This window comes from Falco peregrinus, chromosome 2, assembly GCF_023634155.1.
Source record: "Falco peregrinus isolate bFalPer1 chromosome 2, bFalPer1.pri, whole genome shotgun sequence".
Lineage (NCBI taxonomy): Eukaryota > Metazoa > Chordata > Aves > Falconiformes > Falconidae > Falco > Falco peregrinus.
This window is the reverse complement of record NC_073722.1, coordinates 103,343,756-103,356,208: the sequence shown is the minus strand read 5'-3', so window position 1 is coordinate 103,356,208 and position 12,453 is coordinate 103,343,756. Positions and strand designations below refer to the sequence as shown.

The 12,453-nt window shown below is 42.6% G+C and overlaps 1 long non-coding RNA gene across 1 annotated transcript in view; it reads left to right on the top strand.

Moving 5' to 3' along the window:
* The window catches only part of LOC114011895 (uncharacterized), a 317,148-nt gene that overhangs the window by 62,216 nt on the left and 242,479 nt on the right, over positions 1-12,453 (top strand). Inside the window, exons 12-13 of the long non-coding RNA XR_008745696.1 lie at positions 2,077-2,218; positions 2,307-12,277. This is a non-coding gene — a long non-coding RNA (uncharacterized LOC114011895). The remainder of the gene's footprint in view (positions 1-2,076; positions 2,219-2,306; positions 12,278-12,453) is intronic.

Genomic DNA, 12,453 nt, shown 5'->3' with positions numbered 1-12,453 from the left:
ATTGCATCTAGGAAAAAACTCAGAACAGATTCCTAGGAATTTATTGTAAATAGCTGAAGGAAAGACATGTGTAAGTGAAGAAGGAGCAGCATTATGGTGAGCATGCTGTGGTAACACTAGTTGATCTGTCCTTTCAGTAAACCAGCCCACTGCTAACAGTGCACACTATACTCTTCCACTACAGACAATTCCTTGGCTATAAGATGACTTGCAATTTGATTATTTCCACATACCCCACCCCACATTTAAATGTTCTTAAACTCTGGATGGTCAGCCTCAGTGATCTGTACTCCCAGTTAGGTTTCTGAGCAGAGTGATGTGTACGTGTGCACCAAAGGTTTTGTCTGTGCTAGCCCAGAAATTACATATTTGCGGTTTGCTTTGATTGCTTCTGACAGCAATACTCTTCTCCAGCTTGCCTCTCCTGCTGCATGCATGCACCATGCTTCAAGCTGAAGGGCCAGCCATGGAACAGAATAAAAAGCAATTAGCACAGAATTGCTTAACTACACCCACCTGACTTTGGTGCATGCATATGGCTTATTGAGACAGCTGATCACCCACCTAGATAGTCCATAACTAGCGGATTACGTGTGCAAGGTGATCCACGCTGATCAGCGTGAAGACAGGTCTGTGTGACAGATGAATCCAGACACACAGCAGTGGTAACACACAATTTAGCTCAGTTTGACCAGGTGGCCTCTGGGAATCATTTCAGTGCGTTGCCTGTGGAGTAAGGAAAGGCTAGGGGATGAATCCACGAGCTACCTGAAGGTAGAAGCTTCTTCACAAGCAGCTAAATTGGGTGTTTCTGAGTTAAATCCTCCAGTGCTTGCTCATTGGGTATTTCTCATGTATGAATCTATGCGTACTTCAATTTTCATTCTGCAGTTACATTTCCATTTATATCTTCTTATGTGGAGTCATATACCAGTTAAAAAAGGGGAGGGGAAATGAAAATGGAGAGCAAATAACTTGCAATAACATAAGATAAAATTGTTACTTTACAAAGGAAATGTGTGACACTGAGCACACCAAAAGGTATTACTTCATTAAATAAGGCTGGGCTTGAATATCATACACTGAATGTTGTAGCAGATTAAATGCTAATAATCAGATCAAAAGTGGATATATGAGATGGGAGATGAGACTGGGAAATTGCTTGCCAGACGGAACAAAGAGGAGGACAGGAGTAAAGTTATTAGCTCAATTAAGGAGAAAGATGGTTTGATGAAAACCTACGCTCACAGAAGTAAATCAAGTATTTAGAATATTAAAAAAAAAATAACAACCAACCAAAAAACCCAACCGAAACAGAGAGAGAGACTTAATTCTATGGACAGCTTTTCTTTGGCACTCTCTATGCCGATGCATAAAGGTGTTTAGCAGCCTTTCAGTATTTTACAAGGAGTTCCTCAAATGGATCTCACAGATGGGAAATTACTGTTATCCCTGTGTTTTATGGACAGGAAGGGAGAACACTTGTGGTTGCAGCTTTCCCCATCCCTCAGGCTGGGGGTAGTACATGGCTCTCCTGGTGCCTGCCCCCTCGTGGGCCAGCTGCGAGGCCATGAACTCTGCTTTCAAGACAGATTTCCATGATGAAGCATTAAAGAAGTATTTTAGGTACCAGTGATCCCCAGTGCAAGATATTGGTGGATGCTTATGAAGCATTTTCTTATATCCCAGTCTGTTAACTTTTCATTAATTCAGGGGTAGTTCTAGAAACATAAAATGTATAACAATAAATTGCCTACACTATAACTAAAAATAAAAATAAAATAACTATCTTAAACCCCAAAGGCCCTCACTAATTGACATGACATGCTAATTAAGCAGTTTTGATCAGAAATAATTAACATAATCCAGCTAGACCAATTAGAGCACAGGGGGGAAAAAAAGAAATTAGAACATTTTAGGAGCTTTAATTTTAAGAGTATCATTTGCAATATGAAATACCAGCTGATTCAGCAAAGTAAGCAGGAGTTCTGAGTTTAGGAAACAAGATATAACCCACTACACAAGGAAATGGTAGATAAACTGAAAAGCCATGACAAGACATTTTCTTTGTGGCAGTGAGAAGACTAGCAGAAAACCTTTAAAACTTATTATCACCTCTAGAAGAGGCAGGCAGAAGGAGACGGAGCAGTCTAGCTGTTGCAGCAGCACTGAGAGAATGATCTAAATGCTGGTCCCACGCCATCGCCAGCATGGACGGGTGAGAAAAACACAGCCTGTGGGAAGCCTGGGTTTGAAATTTACCCTTGAGAGATGCTGTTAACAATTATTTGTTATTTCCACCGCAGAAGACTGGAAACCTCAAACCTCGCTGTCCTAAACGCAAAGGGAGAGAGAAGAAACCTACTAATGAAACGAACAGTGAGTGATATAATTGCAAATAAAGTGAGACAGCTCTGTGTGGAGATGGTGCAAACAGTTGCTTAATTTGTTTTTGGTAAAAAAACATACCAAGACTTGAACCCACTGAGAGGATCAGCAGTATGGAAGCAAGACAGGGTGGAGGAGTTTGACTTGCAACAGCCAGGCACTATGCAAAGCGTAGAGGGGCTGGGAAGGATGCAGCATTCCACAGGATCACACCAAGGATTGCTTCTGAGGCATCTTTCTCTCTTGCAGGCAGGAGCCAGGCACCATGCCTGCCTAATTATTGAGGCAAAATCCCAGATAAGGTCCCCTGCATGCTTTAATTAAACAGTCTCAGTACCTCTGCCAACTATTTTTCATCCCTGTTTTCAGTGGTGAGATGGGGTGTCCTGTCCCAGGCACACTGTCCCTAGGTTCTCATTCCAGCCAGTCCCCAATGATGCGGTGCCGCCGACAGCGTGCCAGCATGCCCTTTCCCTAGACATGCACCTTCATACAGGCTGGGCCACGTGGGAGGACTAAAGAGCACTTAGATACATTAGCAGGAAGAATATCATGTTGCTATGATGATGCGTTGTACAGTTGGTTTTTTTTCTGGTGGAAAGTTGCCTTGAGAATTTGAGCAGGTGCACAGATAGACTGAGATTTTCAGAATGTACATTTTGGTCTTTAGATCTTAACTGATTTGACCCCAGGGAGAATTCTTGGTAAAACGCTGTATGAAAAACTTTGTGAATAGAAGCTCCCTAGCAGGGAAGATTACATTTATAACTGTCTGTTTAGGTCTTTAACTAATGTTGAGGGGGTTGGAGTTTTTGTTCTTTTGCTTTTTTGTTAAAAAACCCCCCACTCATAGCTATTTTCACGAAGTATACTCTGTGTGCCTAACACAGGAAAATGTCAAATCCTGCAAGAAACTAGCTGCAAATCTCAGCATCTCAAGGTGCTGTCTTGGAACTTCATCTTCTCTTAGTGGCACCAGAACAATAATTCCTTAGGCACAAAATAAACAGCCTGAAGATCACCAAACTGATGTGAAATTTGGACACTACACATGAAATACTGAAGGAAGGGTTTTTTTCTTCTTCAACCTTGACACACACTTTGCTTTCTTGCACATCCCCAAAACTCCTGTCATCTCAGGGAACGTGGATTTCAAGGCTCAGATTCAGCTGGACTGACTAATTACTTGTGTTGTAGTGATCAACCTGCTTAATTTATCACTTCTTTGAACATTTAATTAGCCAACAGTGCAAGACAATTAGGTTCTGAATTAGGATAAATTAAAATGCTAGCTTTGCAGCTTTAAGGATATGCAAGCCACCAATTTCTGCTATGAAAATATTCAACAAAGCAGATAAGAATGCAAAGATCTCAGCCAGGTTAATGATTCTGAAGTAACACAGCCTTTGAAAAGCTAACTGTGAAATGCATATGTTTCATCACAAGTCAATCTGTCTATGCTGAAAAAGAAAAACAAGCAGCTGAAAATGGCAATTTCCTCCTCCTCCATGCTAAACTCCAGCTTCCCTCCGGTGAGTAAGGCCCATCAAACAACCCACACTTCCACTCCTACCCCTGGGTAACTGAGGTCCCAGTTCAATCCCTGTATGCATCCATTTGAGGCAAGGTCACATTTTGTTTTCCTATAAGCAAAGCACTAATTCACATTTCTAAGTACTCTAAAACTGCTTTGGAACTGTCCCAGTATCTGGCAGTTAAATGTTCTTGAACAGATAGAGAATAATAAACCTGAATATAGAGCTTTAATAGGAAAAATGAGCAGTGGAGATGGTTTAAGATTAGTAGTCAATGGAGGCGCTTTTGTACAACCAGCAGAAATGCTTTCATTATGTATGCTGTCATTTGGTTTCCATGACTAAGCCATTGTAATAAACTGAAAAGGACCACAGATAATACTTTCAAAAGTGCTAAAGAATCACAGACCCAATTCTTGCTGGTTTTCCAAGACAGCCTCATTCTCAGTCTTGCACCTGCAGTGCATATTTAGGTGCCTTATTCATATATTTTCAGGATTACTATGGAAAGGATGAGACTCTTGACATCTTTGTGTGTCTTGATACCTGGGTCAAAGCCATGATAGAAAAAATTGGCTGTTAAAATCCTTGGGCTGATTTGACCTCTGAGAGCCTTTGTTCTTGAGGTATTGGGGACCGGTGCATTTCTTCTTCTTAATGAATATAACTTTACAAATACAGCCTCCAGTGAGATGCAAATGGATTCAGAATCTCTGGAAGAGCTCTGAGAGATGCTCATGCACACCAGTATCAGGCACCTATTGACACAGAAACCAGGGATTGCAAGCAGCAATACCAGTTTAGTTCCAAATAATTCAGACTACACTTTTCAATGGTGTATTTAGTCCTAATTAGTCCATTTTGAATTGTTTGCCCAAACTACACAATAATATCACTTCATTAAAGGGCTTCAATTAAAGAAGAGAGAAAAAAGTTCGCATCAGAAAGCTATCTGCACACTTTATACAAGCATTCTCAAATTAGAGATGAAATTACAGTTTCCTGTTACCATGAGAACAGCAACATTTCTCACAGCCTGTTAAAATTATTAACTCAAGGAGCATAGATCTTTTTAAACTTCATTATTATTTATCTAGGGTTGTACAAGCTTTGGCTGTGCCCATACTAACCATCATTAATCACGCATCAAGTGAACTACTGCCAGCATGGAGCGAGCCTCCACCATTTTTTGCCAACAGCTATAATTAGCTTTTATCCTTCCGTTGTCTTTTTTGTACAGCAACGTGTGGACATTGTAGCAGAGACTGCCATAATGAAGAAACGAGAAAAGCTTATGTCTCCAGGAATCTTACAGCTTGTGCTTCACAGCAGCTGGCAAGTTCAGTGGTGGTCTGAGTTCAGTGGTGTGGGGAAAAGGAATAGCGGCGAGGGCCTCAAAACACTCTCCTCGCAGCCAGTACAACCTACAGGTTTCACTGATGGCATCAAGTCACCCAAGAGCTTTGAGGTTGCCATAGCAATGTGCGCGGAGGCCAGCCTTGCTCAAGCAGGACAAGGGCTGCATGTTTTCCCTTCTGGTGGTGATTCGATCCTCTGACGCACAGGCTGCCCTGTCCTCTCCTTCTCACCTCAGCAGCAATTGTAACAGTTTGCTTTCAACAGAGAGAGGGTGAGGAAAAGCCACTGTGAGCATTTGGCTCAGGGCAAGAAAGATTAACGGCAGGAGTGAGGGTCTGAACCAGAGCGCCTGCTGTCAGCATGTGCTGTCAGCAAAGCTGGTCTGATTCATGCTGTACTTCATGTGCTTTGCACGTCCGGATGGCTCGAAGGAGATGGAGGGGACATTTGGAAAACGAAGGATTCCAGCTGCCTCGTTACCTGCTGACACTGGAGTCGCAGTGGCTGCCTGGGCAATCCATCACCACTCTGGCTCCTGCCTAGCTGCCAGCTTTCAGGTTATTCCAGGAGAAGGCATCTCGTTTGGCTGGATGTCAAAAGGAAACACAAGGTGAATTCCTGTGGGGGGGTGCACAGCTTAGAGGCGTTTCAGTCTTTCTTCATGACATGCTTATTACTAGACTCCTGCTGCCATCCCAGGAAAGGACAGATAAAAGCTTTAGGATTTCACAGTTCGCATTCACAGAATTCCTTGACAATTCTGATTCTCTCCTTTTGTTAAATTGCTACCTAGATACAGTCAAACAGGCTTCAATGCCTTAAGATTAACTGTATTGTCTCCTGTAGGTACCAGCCGGGACTATGGGACTAGCTCAAACAAAGGCGGTGGCAGAAGCCCGTGAATGAGTGTGAGGGAGCGGTACTACACCTTGTGACGAGCGTGACGGTTCCTGTGTACACCTTGGCTCTGCAGGCGGTCAGTGCGTCCACTGTATGTGTACAAAGGTTAGGCCACACAATGCAGTCATCTTGCACTCTGCAAGTGCAATACAAATTAAAAACCAGCCTGGATTCTTTCTTTCTTGTTTTTTGGGGGATGAAAATCACTGTAAAGAGGCCCTACTCCCCCATTCTCAGTTTTCAGAATATCAGTGGCTTTGTGCTCCACATCTGTGCAGCAGTGCCCACTACCAGGAGCTGAGTTGTAGGCCACACTCACTTTTCCTGCTCTCAGAACAATTCTTGTACTTGTAAATCACACATGTTAGTACAAACCAGCTTAGAGGGGTTTTCCCGACGAATCTTTGCAGCTGCATCATTTTAGTTTTACTTAGGTCCTTAAAGGTACAAAGTATTTCCAGAGGGCAGAGCAGCTTATGAACGGAGAGCCGCCCTTTAACCCTCACTGAAACCCATTTTTAAGTAAGCTCAGGCACGAGGCAGCACAGCCAGACTGGTTTCTTCAGTACAGCCAGATCATACTTCGGCTACCTGCAAACCGTGTAATGTTTGATGTACGCACTAGACCTGCATTTTGCCAGTATGAAAAGGGCCCCAGCTCAATGTACTGTCTGCAGCATTTGTAAATTTTTGCCATGTTGTAATACAGCAAATTAAGCTGACACTTCTCACTACTGGAATTACTGATTTGTATTACCTTGCTATCTATCAGATTTTTGGTTACTTGTAAACCCAGAATTTCTTTAGATTCTTACCCAGTGCTTCCAGTAGTTTTGCTGCTTCATCTTCTTAAAGACCCTGACGCTTTTGTGATCAATAGCTACTTACTGTTTACAAAAACAAAAGTCAGATAATAAAGATATGTTCATACTAACTATGAGGATAAAGATAAGATAAAGGAGGAATATCTCAATAGATGAAAATAGGTTTGAAGATAAGGAATGCCCATGAATGAATTCTGGGGAAAATAATAAGATTCCAGAGATAAAGTAAACCATAACAATCTTTATGATAATGGGAGAAGAGAACATTAAGAATTTTATTAGCAAGAACTACAAAAATTAGCTTTCTCCATTTTCATTTTAGAATCAGTGAACATTTTGTTTCCATAATAAAAACAGCAATGAAAATAAAATTGGACACAGGGCATTACACTTCTTCCTCTGCAGGCAAAGATGATTTCTCCTCTGTCAGAGGACTAATATGGACAATCAAGGCTTTAACTCTGGGGGGCATGGTGCATGTTACGAATGTGCCGTCTAACCCAGAGCTCCCTCTGCTTCAGAGCTCAGACTGCATTTGATGAGCATGACTTTGGGAGAGTCCTGCCTTCTCCGCTAGTCACACTAGGAACAGGAATCATCAGTATACTGATGGACAAAGGGGAAAGGTTTCCTTTATTTCTTTCTGTGCATTGGCTACAAATGAAGCCAGGGCAGGAGTCTGTATCCACATGATGCTACAATGCAGGACCTCCCGGCAGATGCTGACGCTGCCTGGCCTGAGCAGGCAGAGAAGCACCATATAATAACAGAGAGCTCAGTATACTGAGCTTAGGCAGAAAAACAGCTGTGCCATTCTGAAACTGCCATGAGAGGCTTTTTGCGGCCTCCCCTCTGCCTTCTTTAATAATCAGATAAGGACTTTGGGATTGCAAAGAACCTGCTAGTGATAGATTCCCTGGATGAAGCTCAACAAAGAAAAGTCCTACAGACAGAGCCACTGGTAGACGCGCAGGGAGCAGAAATCACCTGGGAACAGCTTCAGATGTGTTCCTGAAGCAGAGTGAAGAAACTGCTCAGCTTGATTGAGTAATAGGTCTAGTCTCATGAACTAGCATCTTTGGAATTTTAGGTTGTGACTCAGTTACCAGAGCCATTTTATTAATCTCTGGCAGGAAGCGTACATAGTACACAATGTTTGGTGCAAGAACAGCTTCTTCAGTCAGCAGAAAGAGAATTTAGAATTAGAACTCAGAATTCAGACTCCTGAGATTTTGCAATATTGCAGCCACTGGACCACCAGGGACTACAAGGCTGTAGCAGTGACATGCTCCAGACTTGAAGTTTTCTGCATCTTTAGCTTTTCTAAGACACTTTTCACCAATCCACCTCAGCCACATCATCCTTTCTTAGCACCATCCTAGAGATATGTTCATGAATGCCTCATTGCCAAAGCCCAAATTGGGTTTGGGTTGGCTACTGAAGCCTCACGCTCTGAGATCTTTACTCCCATCTCAATAAAATGTGCATAGCACTTCAAGAACAAAATACAACCTCATCTTGTAATGATCATTATGCTGCATTTTGAAGCCCATTTGTCACTTCTCAGGAGACATTTCTAATATCATAACTTTGCATGCTCACTCACTGTAAAAAAAAAAAAAAAAAAAGCTGTTTCCAATGTCCAATCCTGAAAGGGTAGATTGCGTTCAGTGATTGCTCCAATTGCATTGCCAATGAGTCAAAACACTTTTTGCCAGGGCCATTAAGCAGACTAGGGGAACATTCATGTATGTTTAATGCTGAGGAAATCAGTACAATTGAATTCCAAGGATCAGACAGAAAACAAGTAAAATTAGAAAGGTTGATGGAATGAGCAGGGGGAAATGCACACACATTGCTAGAGAACCTCAGCTTGATAAACCTGGCTTTGGGATTTTTGGCAAGCTTGTGTTGTAAGAGTCTTACTCAGATCAGTTTAGCTACTCAACTACCTTGGTATAAGCACTAGCTCTAAATCAGAAGACTACATCCCAGAGCCGTTAGCAACTCCTGCAAAGGTGAATCAGCCAATGCAACACATTTAACTCCATTGGATTCACAGCACTAAGAGTTCAACTGAACACGACTACATCTTCACATAGCAGAGACCCAGTCAGTGCCCAGGTTCAGGCAAGATTTAGATTATTAGTTTAGATGTAGAAGCTACTCAGTAAGTTGTAAGTACTCTGAGCCTATATTGGACTAAGTTAGTTGATAAAAACAAGCTTCATGTTCAAAGGTGGACACTGACTTCTGTGGGTTTCTGCAGTGAAGCATGAGACAGGCCGATTGACTTCTAGGCCATTGCAGGACCACCCTGCCAATACACCTGCCCTTTCATTAATCTCCCTCCTTTCCAAGCATGAAGAAAGACCCAAATTCCATTTTTTCTACATGCAGCTGTGGCAACTTATCCCAGGGAGGGATGTCGTCCTTGAAGTGTTCTGGCCAACATCTCATTGCTTCAGCCCTGTGCAGTGGGTAAAAGCCAGTTAATTTCTTTTCAGGCCACTCTATGATGTCCATGAGAAGCAGTGCGTACTTGTCCTACTGCTCTGCCTCCAAACCCAGCCCACAGCCCTGGAGGCCGTCTCATGGTAACCAGAAAGCCTTGCATCCTCTCTTTCTCTTGTTGGAGCCTTCTCCATTTTAAAGAAGTGACAGGTTTGACATACATGGCTTCCATCCCTTTGAACCATTAAACTGCTATGGATCTAGTTTATTGCCCTTGATTATGAGTCCTCTCTCTTCACCGAGCTGTAAATAAAGGCTTTTGACTTTAAACACAGCTCAGATATGTCATGATTGAAAACAGCCTGCTGCTCTCTCAACATGTTTATCTAATGTCTGCAGGAGGAAGAACAGGGTGCAGGAGAGCAGATGGTGCAGCTATCTCAGTGCAGAGTACAGTCTATGTATGCAATATGTAGACATCCAGTATTTTCTAATGCAACGCTGTAATTATTGTGGAGAGGATTTTATTTTTAAACTGCAGCTTAAATAAAGCGATTGCTTCAGACCACACAGGCTCAAGCGCAGCTGAAATGACAGCAAGCCTTGCCTCCAGACAGGAGGGAGAATCCCAAATATACAGGCATAGGTGAGCAGGAACGTGGGACAAAGCAGCTACTGAAGGGAGAAGGGATTTCCAGTACAACCAGTGACTTGAAGAGTCCCCTCAAGAAAAAAATTTCTCCTCTTTAGAAACATACTGTAGTGGTGGGAGAGGGCTGGTGTGCTTTGAGAAGAGTGTCAGTTGAAACTGCTCAAAACAGTGAAGAAGTGTAAAGGGAAACTGCAAAACTGATGAGGAAGACAACAACTAAAACCACAAAGTAGGGTCTTTCTGGGGGAAGGAAACTGGTGCAAATCAAGGTCAGCACTTACTCTGACCAGATGGTAAGCAACTAGTAACTAGCTATTCTTCCATCATCCAAATACTTGCCTCTATAGCCTCACATCACATGCATTATTCAGTAGGAGCAGACTTACAAAGACCTAATTAATCCTTTCAATTAGGTTAACATTTTCAGTACTTAATTCTAAGTAAAGTGCAGTATTTTGGACTGGTTCAATAAATAGCCTGTGTCACTTATCTCCCTCTCTTGCACAGAATCTCTGAAAAACTAAATAGAGCATGCTGAAATTGGTTTAATGAAAAGGCTTCCTTCGGAAGTTATCTCAGTAAGAAAGGCAGTAGCACAAGGAGGTGTATATCCCTTTGAAATGGGACTGGGGATTGTTAGTTACTTCAGTACAGAAGGGACAGAGATGAGGAATAAGCGAGGGGAAAAAAAGGCTGGGACATTCTTCCCAGTTTAAAGAGAGTGAAGGTGCTGGCTGCTGAGTGCAGGCAGGACTGTGCATGGTGCTGTACAGGGAAAGAAACTAGGCTGCTCTTGCTCCAAATGGCTCAGCCCCAAAAGCCACCGCATGTAGTTAGAGCTGCGCAGACAGTGCCCCACAACACCCCATGTATTAGTGATCCACCAAAGTGGATCCAAATGCTGGAGCCTGCATTTAGGCAAGAAACAACCAAAACAGCAGCATGAGTAATGGAATTTAAGAACTGTCGCACAACAAAGGAGTCGCAGCGATGCCCTCCAACAGTCACTCCTGCCAGGCAATAAGAAAGCATTTTCCTTCTTCAGTGATCTGAAGCTTTTGAAATGAATATACACTTTCTATTTCTCCCTTCTTCCTGAGATAACGGCAACAGAATACTTAGTGATAATCAGGACTATTGCTAATTTTGCATGGTCTTCAGTAATTTACTTTCCGCATGTCCTCATTTTCCCTATTTGTATAGTGCAGCTTGTACCTACATCATAAGAGCTTTAAAAGGAAAAAGGGATTTATATTAAGCGTGATTCTAATCTCTTTTCCAGCATATATAAATAACTTCTGCACTGAAAATTCAGCCCTGTATTCTGGCATATTTAGATCAATATATTTTTTTAAGGTAAAAAGGTATAAAAAATTACAGAGCACTTGAAAATAAGTGACTGGCTAAAGAATTCTGTTGTCTAACAGAAAATATTTCTAAGTACAAATGACTTTACAATCAGTCTGCACATAACGCAGCAGAGATCTGTTGAGAAGTAATCCTAAGGAGGTGCCAAGACTTCACTACTATTTTGTTCCTTGCATGTTCTTGTAATGTTGGAAAGCCAAAGTCCTGGGAACAGGGAGCAGAAGGGGAGCTCTCTGTTGGTACTTGCCAGTGGATAGGGAGAAGAGCCATCCCATGGTAGCAGCCCCACGGGGAAAGGAGTGCAAGTGAGAAAAGGCACTTGGCTGGACCACTCAGGTCTCATCTGCATGAAATTAGATGTTATATCAAAATTATATGTTCTCTGCAACTTTAAAATAGTATTTGCACTGGTGATTGGGAGCGTCTGGACAAGAGAACTTAAGTTTATGTTACCTGGCTAGCATGGCCACTCCATCAGAGATGGCAAACTGCTGACATACTGGGAAAGAGACCCACAGAGAACTAGTTTGTTTTGGTTAGAAAGACTTCCGAAGGAACTCTCAGGCTGCTGCACTTTTCCAAAAGAGCTAAACATCAGCAGAAGCTGCAGCAAGAAACATGTCCTCCATCAGTTGTAATCTTGATGCTATCATAGCTTCTGCAGCAGTAACAACCCCCAGCAAGCTGGGCTGAGGATGGTGCCGAATGCAGGAGCTTACTACCCAGCACAAAGCCACAGCTACCTGTGGGAGAGACAGTGCAGTCCCAGAGACTTCAAATCCCTCCAGAAGCAGATGGTGAGTACTAGCTATCTCAGCAGACCTCCACAGCTGTGGAAAGAGACTTAGATCATGTACTTTGTCCTCTTACCCCAGGCTGTAAAATTTCTGTGTATGCTTGATCATTCAGTGATGCTACACTATGGGCTCCCTTCAGTGCGTTATGCTTCTTTAAACCCCATGTGTAAAGTCGC